The sequence below is a fragment of the Chiloscyllium plagiosum genome, unplaced genomic scaffold (assembly GCF_037043375.1).
Source record: "Chiloscyllium plagiosum isolate Xiang-an unplaced genomic scaffold, Cpla_swu_hap1 HiC_scaffold_53X, whole genome shotgun sequence".
NCBI lineage: Eukaryota > Metazoa > Chordata > Chondrichthyes > Orectolobiformes > Hemiscylliidae > Chiloscyllium > Chiloscyllium plagiosum.
The window spans coordinates 16,310,475-16,324,038 of record NW_028270191.1 but is presented as its reverse complement, the minus strand read 5'-3'; the positions used below and the strand labels follow the sequence as shown (position 1 = coordinate 16,324,038).

At 41.9% G+C, this 13,564-nt stretch overlaps 1 protein-coding gene across 1 annotated transcript in view; it reads right to left on the bottom strand.

The window, feature by feature from the left end:
* The window catches only part of LOC148134653 (uncharacterized), a 103,469-nt gene that overhangs the window by 70,404 nt on the left and 19,501 nt on the right, over positions 1-13,564 (bottom strand). The gene's annotated exons all lie outside the window — the stretch shown is intronic.

Here is a 13,564-nt window from a genome sequence, read left to right as displayed (position 1 = left end):
TGATAACATCCTTGTAAATCTTTTCTGCACCCTCTCACAAGTTTAACAACATCCTTCCAATAGAAAGGCAACTGGAATTGAATGCAGCATTCCAAAAATGATCTAACCAATATCTGTACAGCTGCAACATAATGTCCCAACTCCAACACTCTGTTCTCACCAATGAAACCAAGCGTGACAAATGCCTTCTTCACCACCCTGTCTATCCGTGACACCACTTTCAAGAAACTATGTACCTGCACCCCTAGGTCTCTGTGTGACAACACTCCCCAGGGCCTTACGATTAAACTGACAAGTCCTGCCTTGGTTTTTCTTATCAAAGTGTAACACCTCACATTTACCTGAATTAAACTCCACTTGCCACTTCTTGGCTCACTGGCCCAGTTAATCAAGATCCCACTGTACTCTTAGATAACTTCCTCATCATCCACCAAAACATCAATTTTGGTGTCATCTGCAAATTTCTAAACATGCCTCCCATGTTCTCATTCAAATTTTATATAAATGATGGAACAGAAGTAGACTCAGCACCAATGCTTGTGGCACACTGCTGGTAACAGGCCTCTGGTATGAACAACTACCCTCCAGCACTACCCTCAGTCTCAAACCATCAAGCCAAATTTTGTATCCAATTGGCAGCTCTCCCTGGATCCAGTGGATTTAACCTTACTAATCAATCTACCATGCATAACCTTTTCAAAGGCCTTTCTAAAGTCCATGCAGACAATGTCTACTGTTGTGCCTTCATCTATTTTCTTGGTCACCTCTTCAAAAAACTCAATCAAATTTGTGAGATGAGAATTCCCACATACAAAGCCATGCTGATATTTCCGAATCAGCCTATGCACATCAAAATCCTGTCTCTCAGACTCTCCTCCAATAACTTACCCACCACTGATGTCAGGCTCACTGGTCTTTGCTCCCTGACCTTTCCTTACGGCCTTTCTTAAATAATACCATGACTTGGAGGTGCCAGTGTTGGACTTGGGTGGACAAAGTTCAAAATCACACAACACCAGGTTATAGTCCAATAGGTTTATTTGGAAGCACTAGCTTTCGGAGCGCTGCTCCTTCAGGAGGTCGTCCTTCAACAACCTGATGAAAGCGCAGCGCTCTGAAAGCTAGTGCTTCCAAATAAACCTGTTGGACTATAACCTAGTGTTGTGTGATTTTTAGTTTTAAATGATGCTGCAATATTAGCCACCCTCCAGTCTTCTGGCACTTAACCCGTGGCTGTCAATACAAATATCTCTGCAAGGGGCTCTGCAATTTCTTCCCTAGCTTCATACAATGTCCTGGCATACACTTGATCATATTTCACGGATAGTTCACTGGTTTGAATTTAACTGTTCTTCAGTGCATTCTTCGTAATAATACCTGAACCAATCTGCGTACTCTTCTCACACAGTATAAATTTTGTTCCTGTGAGATTTGGTAATTGCGGGTCAGGTAGCTGACTTGACTTGACAGCTGGCTTATGATACAGAGTGATGCCAACAATGTGAGTTCAATTCCCACAATGGCTGAGGTTACCATGAAGGTCACACCTTATCTTACAATTCTGGTCTGATAAGATAAAGTCAAAAAGTATGGTTCTTTTTCTGCAATATTCAAAAATAACATAACATTTTAAGAAATATTTGTTGAGATAAAGACTTCATGACAGCATTTGGAGAAGAGCAGGCAAGATCGAAGTACTGGCCAGAATATATCTCTCAACCAACATCATTAAAACATATTATCTTGTAAGTGTCATACTGTTGTCTATGGGACTGTGTGTGCAAATAGGCTGCTACATGACAACAGTTCAAAAGTACTTAATGGGCTGTAAACAACTTTGAAATGTTTTTAAAGGAACTATACAAATGCAAGTTCTTCTTCCTCAAGACAGAGAAATTTTCTATTCAGGGAATGTGGAGCAAAAGGACATAATCTTAGAGTTAGAACTAAGATATTAGGACTGAAATTTAAAACTCACACCCCAAAGTATTACCTAAAGTTGGATCAATTAAACTTTTCAAAATTAAGATCAATAGAATTTTGTGGGATAAGGTATCAAAGTCTTTGGAACAAAAGGAATTAAATGGAGTTGAGGTCAAGATCAGCCCTGATCTAATTAAATGTCACAATATACTTGAGGGGCTTAAATGGCTTACTTCTGTCCCTATGGTACTTTAACTGCACTGTCAGAAAATCACCCTTTAATGCAGTTTCATTTTTTTCATTGTTAGAAAGCTTATGGCTTCTGCAGTTGGAGGTTCCAATTGTTCACTCAATTGTTCCAAAATAAAGGTAAATTTACATTACATATGCCAGAACGTGGAATTCAGAAATGGCATTCCTCATGTCAAGGTTTTAGTCAGAGTGGTGCTGGAAAAGCACAGCAGGTCAGGCAGCATCCGAAGAGCAAGAAAATCGACATTTCGGGCAAAAGCCCTTCATCAGGAATAGATTCCTCATGTCAAGTTAACCCCAAAGTAGTGCTTGCAGGCTGTGCATCACAGCAAATTGTTGGCACCATGCTGATAATAGCGTAATTACAATTAGCAGAGAAAAGTGACTGTTATTGCATTAGTCTAGGTTGAATCCATGAGGGTAAGTAGTAGTATTCTAATCAATGTGCATCTAACTCTGCTTAAGCGTAATTCATTCTACACCTAGTATTGTGTCCAGTCCTTGTTCTCGATAATCAGTGGATAGGTTCAGAACTATTTTTGAATAACACATGGGTAAATACAGCAAGGCAAATAATTCTATGACACAGAAACAGTCTAAACAGACCAACAGGTCTAAGCCAGTGACAATGTTCAGCCCAAGCTTCCTTCACTTTACTTAATCTCAACATATTAACATCATTCTATAACTTTCTCCATCCTGTACTTATCTAGTTTCCCTTTAAATGTATTGATGAAATGCATAGCCTTTTACGTTTGCTTTGGATTATGGCTTAGCAGAACCTGTACCTAATGCACTTTTACACTAAGTGATCCATTAAATCACTAAAAGCATTGTCCTAAAACCAAATTAAAAGCAATTAGCAGCAAATTCCAATTTAATGGCTCTCTACATTAGAAATGTAGAGAGCCATTAATTGTAAAACTTGGTTCTTGCAGCGAATCAATGAATAATGAAGGCTGTTTCAGACTGGGCGTGCCCAGAGCAAAGAATTAAATGAGACCAAAGCTGTTGAGTTCAACTCACTGCACTCAAGCATCAAGTGGAGATCAGAAGTAAAATACAAGGTGAGTACAGTTCTTTGCATTAAAATATTGGATTCAAATTGCAAAACTGCTGATCAGGAAACAAAGTTCAGAATTAACCTTTCAGTATCTTGCTTAGCTCATCCTTGTTAAAAATAAATTTGTCATATTGACACTGTTACAAAAATAATAGCATTGAAATTTGGTCATGGACACCTATTTTTCAGAGGGCTATAAAGCCTGCAATATGGCAGGCAGCACATGCCCATTACAAGCTAGAATTGTGCTAACTGTCATTTTAGTAAATGCTAAAAGAGGGTATATCGTGCCTGGATCTGAAACCGAACGATGCAAGGTTTTACTGAACTTTTTCATGCATACAGCTGAAGGATATAAAACATCAAGGATTGATTGAGTAATTTCATTAAGTGAAACTGTAAATTAATTCAAACCTTCTTATGCATTCACATGTACTCTTAGACCCTGAGCCAAAAATATAATTGGCTAGATTATAGTTTATTTGTATTTTGACTTAAATTATATGACATGCTTTAAGTTAAGCTTCAATAGTAATCAACACCTATTAAGACCCTCTTCAAGCTTTAGGTGATTGACTGATAAATGGTAGCAAGTTAAAATTAGAGGCACAATGTTTGAATGTACAAAGCATTGGTGATTAGATGAATTAATGGCACCAATAGAGATAAACAGAATTAATCTAAAAGCCATTATAGAGAGACAAAAACTATGCAATCAATTTGGCAATTAAATATTGCAGGATATGGTAACACAATGGTTATCACTCCTGCCTCACAGTGCCAAGGACCTGGGTTCAATTGCAGCCTTGGGCAACCATCTGTGTACAATTTGCACATTCTCCCCGTGTCTGCGTGGGTTTCCTCTGGGATGCTCCAGTTTCCTCCCGGAGTCCAAAGATGTGCAGGTCAGGTGGATTGGCCATGCTAAACATTGCCATTATAGTGTCCAGAGATGTGTGGGTTAACCATGGTAAAAACCATGTGGGGTTATAGGAATAGGGTGTGGGTCTGAGTGGGATGCTGCCAGGAGGGTTGGTGCAGACCTGATGGGCTGAATGGCCTCTTTCTGCACTGTCGGGATTCTATGACTTGATGCTTTGAAAAGACTGTCAAATGGAAAAGCAGGGATCACTGATCACTGAGAATAACGTAAGAAAAATAATGAGAAGAATCTTGGCTCGAAGGAGGAAGCCGTTGAATCAGGATAGGTAGAGTTGGGAATAACAAGAGATGAGAAAACACTGGTGAGAATATTACAGGGTATGAGCCCCTGTAACAGTTACACTGTTGGACAAAACATTGATGAAGAAATAGGAGGAGTTTGTAACAAAGTAGCTTTATAAACCACAGGGAGTTTGATCTCATAGAATGGACAAATTAAAATTGACAGAAGTAGTTCCATAGAATGCATCTGAGCCAGTTTGCAAGCGCAACATATTATGGAGCCAATCAGGAAAGGGCTATTTTAAATGTTTCCTTGTGCCTTGAAACAGGGTTAAATTGTCATATTGAAGTTACAGCTGCTTTAAAATGATAAATTTCACAGAATTGTCATAATGCAGGAGGAAGCGATTCAGCTCATTGTGCTTACACTGGCTCTTCAAATGAGCATCATTATCTAGAGCCAATCTCCTGCCTTTTCCTTGTACCTCATTTCTATCTCCAAAGAACTATCTAATGGTCTCCTGAATGCCTCAATTGAACCTGCTTCCATCACACTTCCAAACTAGACAGGCAGGAGGCTGGAAGAACACAGCAGGCCAGGCAGCATCAGGAGGTGGAGAAGACAACATTTTGGGTGTAACACTTCTTCAGGACTGGGGATGGGTGTAAGGGGGAGCTGCAGATAAAGGGAGTGGTGGGGGGCAGGGTGGTGAAGTGGGGATAGGTGAAGACAGGTAGAGGGTGCGACCTGGTTGGTCAATAGGAGAGATGAATCTAGTTGGTGGCAGGAAGCAGTAGAGGGAGGGGGAGGGGCTGGAAAGGGAGTCAGGGGAAGGGGAGGGAGGTTATTTGAAATTGGAGAACTCCATGTTGAGTCCTCCGGGCTATACGCTGCCCAGATGGAAGATGAAGTGTTGTTCCTCCAATTTGTGGTTTGGTTTGTTGTGGCAACGGAGGAGGCAGAGGATGGTCATGTTGGAAAGGGGGTGGGAGGGGAATTAAAATGATTGGTGACTGGGAGGTCCGGTCGGCCCCTGCAGGCCCGGCTGAGATGCTCAGGGAACTGTTCCCTTGGTTTACTTTTGGTCTCCCTGTTGTAAAGAAGACCACATTGGGAGCACTGGATACAGTAAACTAGGATGGACGAGAGGCAGGTGAACCTCTGTCTCACCTGGAAGGACTGTTTAGGGCCCTGGTTGGAGGTGAGGGAGGTGGTGTGCCAGCAGGTAACTCAACATTGAGTTCTCAAATTTCAAAAAACCTCCCTCCCCAGTCCCTCCTCCTCCCTTCTACTGCTCCCTGCCACCAACCGGGTTAATTCCTCCCATTGACCAACCAGGTTGTACCCTCTACCTGTCTTCACCTATCCCCACTTCACCACCCCCTTTATCTGCAGCTCCCCCCACACGCATCCTCAGTCCTGAAGAAGGGTTACACCTGAAATATCAACTTCTCCACCTCCTGATGCTGCTTGGCTTGCTGTGTTCTTCCAGCCTCCTGCCTGTCTATTTTGATTCCAGCATCTGCAGTTTTTCTGTCTCCATCACACTTCCAGGCAGTGCATTCGTACCCTGACTACTCACTGTGAAAATGATTTTTTTCTCACCTCACCTTTGCTTCTTTTGCAAACGCTGAAAATCTATGCCCTCTTATTCTGCTCCTTTTATGAGTGGGTACAGCTTCTCCTATCTACATTATCCAGGCCACTCATCATTCGAAAACCTCTTGTAACTCTGCTCTGAGCTTACTTCTCCAAGGAGAACAGTCTCAACTTATTCAATCTATCCTCATCACTGAAGTTTTTTATTCCTGGAACTATGCTTGTAAATCACTTCTGCACACTCTCAAATGCATTCACATCTTTCCTATAACATGACACTGACAACTGTACACAATACTCCAGCTGAGGTCTAACAAGTGTCTTATACAAGTAAAGGACCACCTCCTTGCTTTTGTACTCCATTAGTTAAGCAGAGGACACCGTGTGCTTTCTTAATTGCTCTCTCCAGCTGTTTCCACAGATCTTCATTGAGCTGTGCACATATGCACCCAGGTCCCTCTACTTCTGGACCACCTATAGAATTGTACTCCCTATTTTATATTATCTTTCAATGTTTTTCCAACTAGAGTGTATCACGTCACACTTCTCTACATTGGACCTCATCTGTCATTTATCTGCCCACTGCACCAACTTATCAATGTCCTTTTGGAGTTCATATTTCTCAGTTTACAATTTCAAGTTTCATGCCATCTGCAAGCTTTCAAATTGTCCCCTGCATACCAAGATCCAGCTCATTAATGTATACTAGGAAAAGCAAGGGTCCTAATTCTGACTCCTGGGGAACTCTGCACTGAGTGCTGCTTAGCTAAAAAAGAGTGCTCTGGGTGAAAATAGTGAGTTAAGTCAGATGGGGAGTAGGTGAAGCTAAAAGATTGAGTGTGGGTGGATATAACTGGGGAGGGAGGGGAAAGGTATCTCAGAGGAAAGCAGCATCAGCCAATTTCATGGTAGCACAGGTGGCTCTGTTGCACAGAAGGGGAGGAAAATGATCAGCACGGCTATAGTGATAAGGGATTCAATAGTAAGGGATACAGACAGGCGCCTCTGTGGCCGCATTTGTGAATCAGAATGGGATGTTACTTCCTGGTGCCAGCATCGGGGACGTCATGGAGCTACGGCAGGACATTCTGGAGCGAGAGGGTGAATAGCCAGTGATTGGGGAACACATAGGTAAACAAAGAGATCTGGACCTTAAAGCTGAACATAGGAAGTTAGGTAGTAAATTAAAATGGAGGACCTCAAATGTAATAATCACAGGATTACTCCCAGTGTCATGTGCTAGCGAAAGCAGGTATAAGAGGATAGATCCAATTAATGCATCACTGGAGAAATGGTGTCACAAGAAGAAGCTTAGATTCTTGAGGCATTGGGACCATATCTGTGGAGGGTGGGACCTGACTGGTTGAACATGGATAGAGCTGAGATGAATATCCTCATGGGGCTTTTACTAATTTTGTTGGTGAGGTTTTAAACTAGCATGGCAGGGGATGGGAACAAAAAAGTAAGCTTAGATGGGTCAGATTCGGATCAGGAAACATGAGGTAGAGTATTATTTAGTGATGTCGTCACCGATGGTAAGGTCCTCGGGAGTGCTGCTGAACAAAGAGACCTTTGAGTGCAGGTTCATTGCTCCTTGAAAGTGGAGTTGCAGGTAGATTGGATAGTGAAGAAGGCATTTGGTATGCTTTCCTTTATTGTTCAGAGTATTGAGTACAGGAGTTGGGAGGTCATGTTGCGGCTGTATTGGACATTGGTTAGGCCACTGTTGGAATATTGCGTGCAATACCTGTCTCCTTCCGATTGTGAAACTTGAAAGGGTTCAGAAAAGATTTACAAGGATGTTGCCAGAATTGGAGGATTTGAGCTTTAGGGAGAGGCTGAATAGGCTGGGGCTGTTTTCCCTGGAGCTTCGGAGGCTGAGGGGTGACCTTATAGAGGTTTACAAAATTATGAGGGGCATGGATAGGATAAATAGGCAAAGTCTTTTCCCTGGGGTGGGGGAGTCCAGAACTAGAGGGCATACGTTTAGGGTGAGAGGGGAAAGATATAAAAGAGGCCTAAGGGGCAACTTTTTCACACAGAGGGTGGTACGTGTATGGAATGAGCTGCCAGAGGATGTGGTAGAGGCTGATACAATTGCAACATTTAAGAGGCATTTGGATGGGTATATGAATAGAAGGGTTTGGAGGGATATGGGCCAGATGCTGGCAGGTGGGACTAGATTGAGTTGGGATATCCGGTCGGCATGGAGGGGTTGGACCGAAGGGTCTGTTTCCGTGCTGTACATCTCTATGACTCTCTCTCTCTATGACTTGGAAAAACAAAAACAAACTAGGTTTAAAAGCATCCAAAGGAAATTGGGGTTGAGTTGTTTATACAAGGAGTATTACAAAGAAGACAGGTGAACTAAGGGCACAGACAGATACATGGCAGCACAATGTTGCTACAACAGAAACCTGGCTAAGGGAGGGTAAAATTGGCAGTTCAATATCCCAGAATGTGGAGTTTTCAGGCAGGATAGTGTGTGACCAAAAAAAGGAGGGAGATGGCAGTATTGGTTAAAGAATGAATTACAGTTGAGAGAAGGTACGATAGACTGTATGGGTTAACAAATGAGGTTTTACGGGTTGAATAAAACAAAGGGCAGTCACATGGCTAAGAATATACTACAGACCCCCAAGTAGTGACGGGCAGATGGAAGAACATGTATGTAGACAAAATTTTACCTGTCGGAAATAAGAGGCAATAACAGGAGGAGATATGTACTATCCGAATATCAATTGGGCTTCAAACAATATAAAGGGCACTGAGAGTGAAAAATTCAGATATTGTATCCAGCGATTTTTATTTTTAAACAATACGTGACAAGCCTATCGAGAATAGATGCAATTCTGGATTTATTTTGGGAAATGATCCTCAAGTGGGTGACTATTTCGGGGATAATGATCATAATTCGGTTAGATTTAGTATTACATTACATACCCTACAGTGGGGAAACAGGCCCTTTGGCCCAACAAGTCCACACCAACCTGCCGAAGCGTAACCCACCCATTTCCCTCTAACTAACACACCTAACCTCTGGGCAATTTAGCATGGCTAATTCACCTGACCTGCACATCTTTGGACTGTGGGAAGAAACCGGAGCATCCAGAGGAAACCCACGCAGACAAGGATATCTGAACACAGACAGTCGCCCGAGGCTGGAATCGAACCTGGGACCCTGGGGCAGCAGTGCTAACCACTGAGCCACCGTGCTGCCCTGAATTATTATGGAAAGGGACAGAGAAAAATCAGGAGTAACAGTTTCTAACTGGGGGAAGGCAAATTTTATAAAACTGCGAAGTGATTTGGCGGAAGTGGATTGGACAGCACTGCCAAAGGATAAATCAGTGGGAAACCAGTGGGAGGCGCTAAAAAGTGAGATCCTTATAGCATAAAGCAGATATGTCCCCTCCAAAAATAAGAAAGGTACTGCCAAATCTAGACCCCCATTGTTTTATGGAAAAATACAGGGGAAGATTAAACAGAAAAAGAAAGTTTATGATAGTCACTAAAAACTCAAAACTGCAGATAGCCTATAAGCATGTAGAAAGTACAGGGATCAAGTTAAAAGAGAAACAAGGAGATCAAAGAAAGAAAATGAAAAATATTAGAAAGTAAGATAAAGGAAAACCCAAAGATAGTTTGTCAGTATATAAAGAGGAAAAGGTTGGATCAGGAAAAAATGGGACCTAATCAGAGATGAAGAAGGAAACTTGTGTGAAGATGCAGAGGAAATGGTACGAATTTTAAATGAATTCTTTATTTTCACAAAGGAAAGGGATGATGCGGATATAGTAATCCAAGACGAGCAGTGTGAAATCCTGGACAAAATAATCATAACAAGAGAGGAAGTGTTAGAACATAGAACATAGAAGAATACAGCGCAGTACAGGCCCTTTGGCCCTCGATGTTGCGCCGATCCAAGCCCACATAACCTATACTAACCCACTATCCTCCATATGCCTATCCAATGCCCGCTTAAATGCCCATAAAGAGGGAGAGTCCACCACTGCTGCTGGCAGGGCATTCCATGAACTTACGACTCGCTGAGTGAAGAACCTACCCCTAACTTCAGTCCTATATCTACCCCCCTTAATTTAAAGCTATGTCCCCTTGTAATACCCGACTCCATACGCGGGAAAAGGTTCACACTGTCAACCCTATCTAACCCCCTAATCATCTTGTACACCTCAATCAAGTCACCCCTAAACCTTCTTTTCTCTAATGAAAACAGCCCCAAGTGTCTCAGTCTATCCTCATACGATCTTCCTTCCATACCAGGCAACATCCTGGTAAACCTCCTCTGCACCCGTTCCAGTGCCTCCACATCCTTCCTATAGTATGGCGACCAAAACTGCACACAATATTCCAGATGCGGCCGCACCAGAGTTTTATACAACTGCATCATGACCTCAGGACTCCGGAACTCAATTCCTCTACCAATAAAAGCCAGTACGCCATATGCCTTCCTCACCGCACTATTTACCTGGGTGGCAACTTTCAGAGATCTGTGTACATGGACACCAAGATCCCTCTGCTCATCCACACTACCAAGTATCCGACCATTAGCCCAGTACCCCATCTTTTTGTTATTCTTCCCAAAGTGAATCACCTCACATTTAGCTACATTGAATTCCATTTGCCACCTTTCTGCCCAGCTCTGCAGCTTCTCTATATCCTGCTGTAACCTGCCACATCCTTCCTCACTGTCAACAACTCCTCCGACTTTCGTATCATCCGCAAACTTGCTCACCCAACCTTCTAACCCCTCTTCCAGGTCATTTATAAGTTAGAGGAGTTAGAATCCTTGAAAGTGGATAAATCGTCAGGGCTAAATGGGTTGTTCCCTCGCACTTTGAAAGAGGTCAGGGAGGAGATAGCAGATACACTGAAGATTATTTTTCAATCTTCACAACACAGGTGAGGAACCAGAGGACTGGAGGAATGCAATTGTGGTTCCATTGTTTAAAAAGGGTACAAAGGAAATGCCAAACAATTACAGGCCGGTCAGTCTTACTTTGGTGGTGAGAAAATTGTTAGAATCTTCCGATAGATTGGATAAACTTTCACTTAGAAAAGGCACGGACTAGTCAGGGATAGTCATCATGGCTTTGTTAAGGAAAGATCATGCCTTACAAATTTGATTGAATTCTTTGAGGAAGTGATAAGAAGGATCAATGCGGGTAGTGCGGTTAATGTCATCTGTATGGATTTTAGTAAAGCATTTGACAAGGTCCCACATGGCAGACTGGTCAGTGATGATATGGAGATGCCGGTGTTGGACTGGGATGTACAAAGTTAAAAATCACACAACACCAGGTTATAGTCCAACAGGTTTAATTGGAAGCACTAGCTTTTGGAGTGCTGCTCCTTTATCAGATGGTTGTGATACAGGGTAATGTGAATGAACTGGATCTAAAGTTGGCTTAGTAAAAGGATAATGGTCAATGGCTGCCCTTGTGAACATAAAGCTGTTTCAAGTAGTCTGGAATTCATGCTGCCTAAGTTGGTGATGGAGGCAGAGGCCCTAAACTCTTGCAAAAAGTACATGGATCTACACCTGTAAGCTGCAGGGCTATGGGCCAGTGTGCAAGAAAATGGGATTAGAAAGGGCATCTGGATGTCTCTATGTTGGCACTGACAAGATGGGCGGAATGGCCCACTTCTGTGCTGTATCATTTCTGTTTTTCCACTACAAACATTCCACCAGTCTGAAAAATATCTCTTAACCATCAATCTGTGTCCTATCACTCTTAATTTTGAATCCATGATGCTTTTGTCATGACCTAGATCTTGCCTCACTAGTCTGTTGAGTGGCACTGTATCAAACACCTGCTGGAAATCCATGTAAACCATATCAGCAGCATGACCTTGATCGAACCTTTGGTTACCTCTTCAAAAACTCCAGGTGTAGATCCACGTACTTTTTGCAAGAGTTTAGGGCCTCTGCCTCCATCACCAACTTAGGCAGCGTGAATTCCAGACACCAACCACCCTCAGTGTACAAATGTTATTCCTCATGTCCCCTCTAACCCTCCTGCCACATAGATTCAAGCTATGACCCCTGGTTTTTGAATCTCTGCTAAGGGAAACAGGTTCCTCCTGTCTACTCTATCTCTAGTCCTCACGATTTTGTACACTTCAATCATGTTACCACTCAGCCTTCTCTGTTCAGGGAAAACAATCCCACCCTCTTTCATTGTAGCTACAGTCCTGGCCTCATTCTAGTAAATCTTCTCTGCATTGTCTCCACAGCCACAGCAATTACGTCCTCCTTGTAATGGGATGACCAGAACTGCAGACAACATCCAGTTGTGGCCTTAACAGTGTCTTATACAGTTTCATCACTATATCCCTACTCTTCTATTCTATACCTCTACCAAAGAAGGAGTGCATTCCATATGCCTTTGTTACAAGCTTATCCACCTGTCCTGCTACCTTTGGGATATGTGCACTCGCATGCCAAGGTCTCTGACTTCATCTATTCCTCTCAGTACATTCCTGTTTATTCTGTATTATCTTTTACTGCTTGACCTCCCTAAATGCATTACCTCACACTTATCACCATTGAACTCCACCTGCCACTCTCCTGCCCACTACACCAACCCATCTATATCATTTTGGAGCTTACAGCTATTCTCTGCATGATCTCCTTGTTAGAAATCCAAGCTGACTCTTCCTAATCAATCCAACTTCTTCCATGTGATTACTAATTTGACACCAAATAACTTCTAGAAACTTCTCCATCACTGAAGTTAACTTGAATTTCACAGTGAATTCAAAAGTAACAGACATGTGTCTGAAGCTAGAATATGACAGTGAACTAACAAGATAGGCATAAGGGGCAAATTTTCTCAGTAGATTTGGAAATTAGATTTCAGTTATGTTAATAGATAAGCAATGACAAACATTTAAAGAAATATTTGATAATTCTCAACAAATACAGATTCCTTTGATAAATAAAAAGTCCAGTGATCATAATATCTTTAGTTAGCCACAGACGAAGAGAAGTATTAGATTAAAAGAAGCTTATAATACTACCAAGAGTAACACAACAAAGATTGGGAGGATTTCAGAAAGTAGCAAAAGATGTCCAAAAGTTGATCAGAGGAAGTAAAAGGATGAGAGTAAACTAGGAAAAAGTACAGAAACTGATAGTTAATGTGTTCTAAAACTATAAACAAAAGAACAGAGTAACAAGTGTGTCTCTTTGATGCTGAGACAGGGGAAATAATAATAGAGAATATGGAAATGGCAGAGACATTAAAACAATATATAATAGCCCATAATTTGTTCTCTTATCCCAAATTTCTCTCAGAAAAACCATTAAGGTGGCTAGTGTTGGAAATGGACATAGCATAGTGACACTTGTTTTAAAAAAAAATTGCTGGGGGATGCTAATGCAGACTTTAATCTTGATTTGAACCAATTTCAACTTTTGAACATTTGATTCAGATGCTAGATATGAAGAGCAAGACAAACATTATTTTTCTAGCCTTGGCATCATGAAATACAAATCATTCTCACCCCAAATCCTCTCTTTCTTAACAGGAAAATTG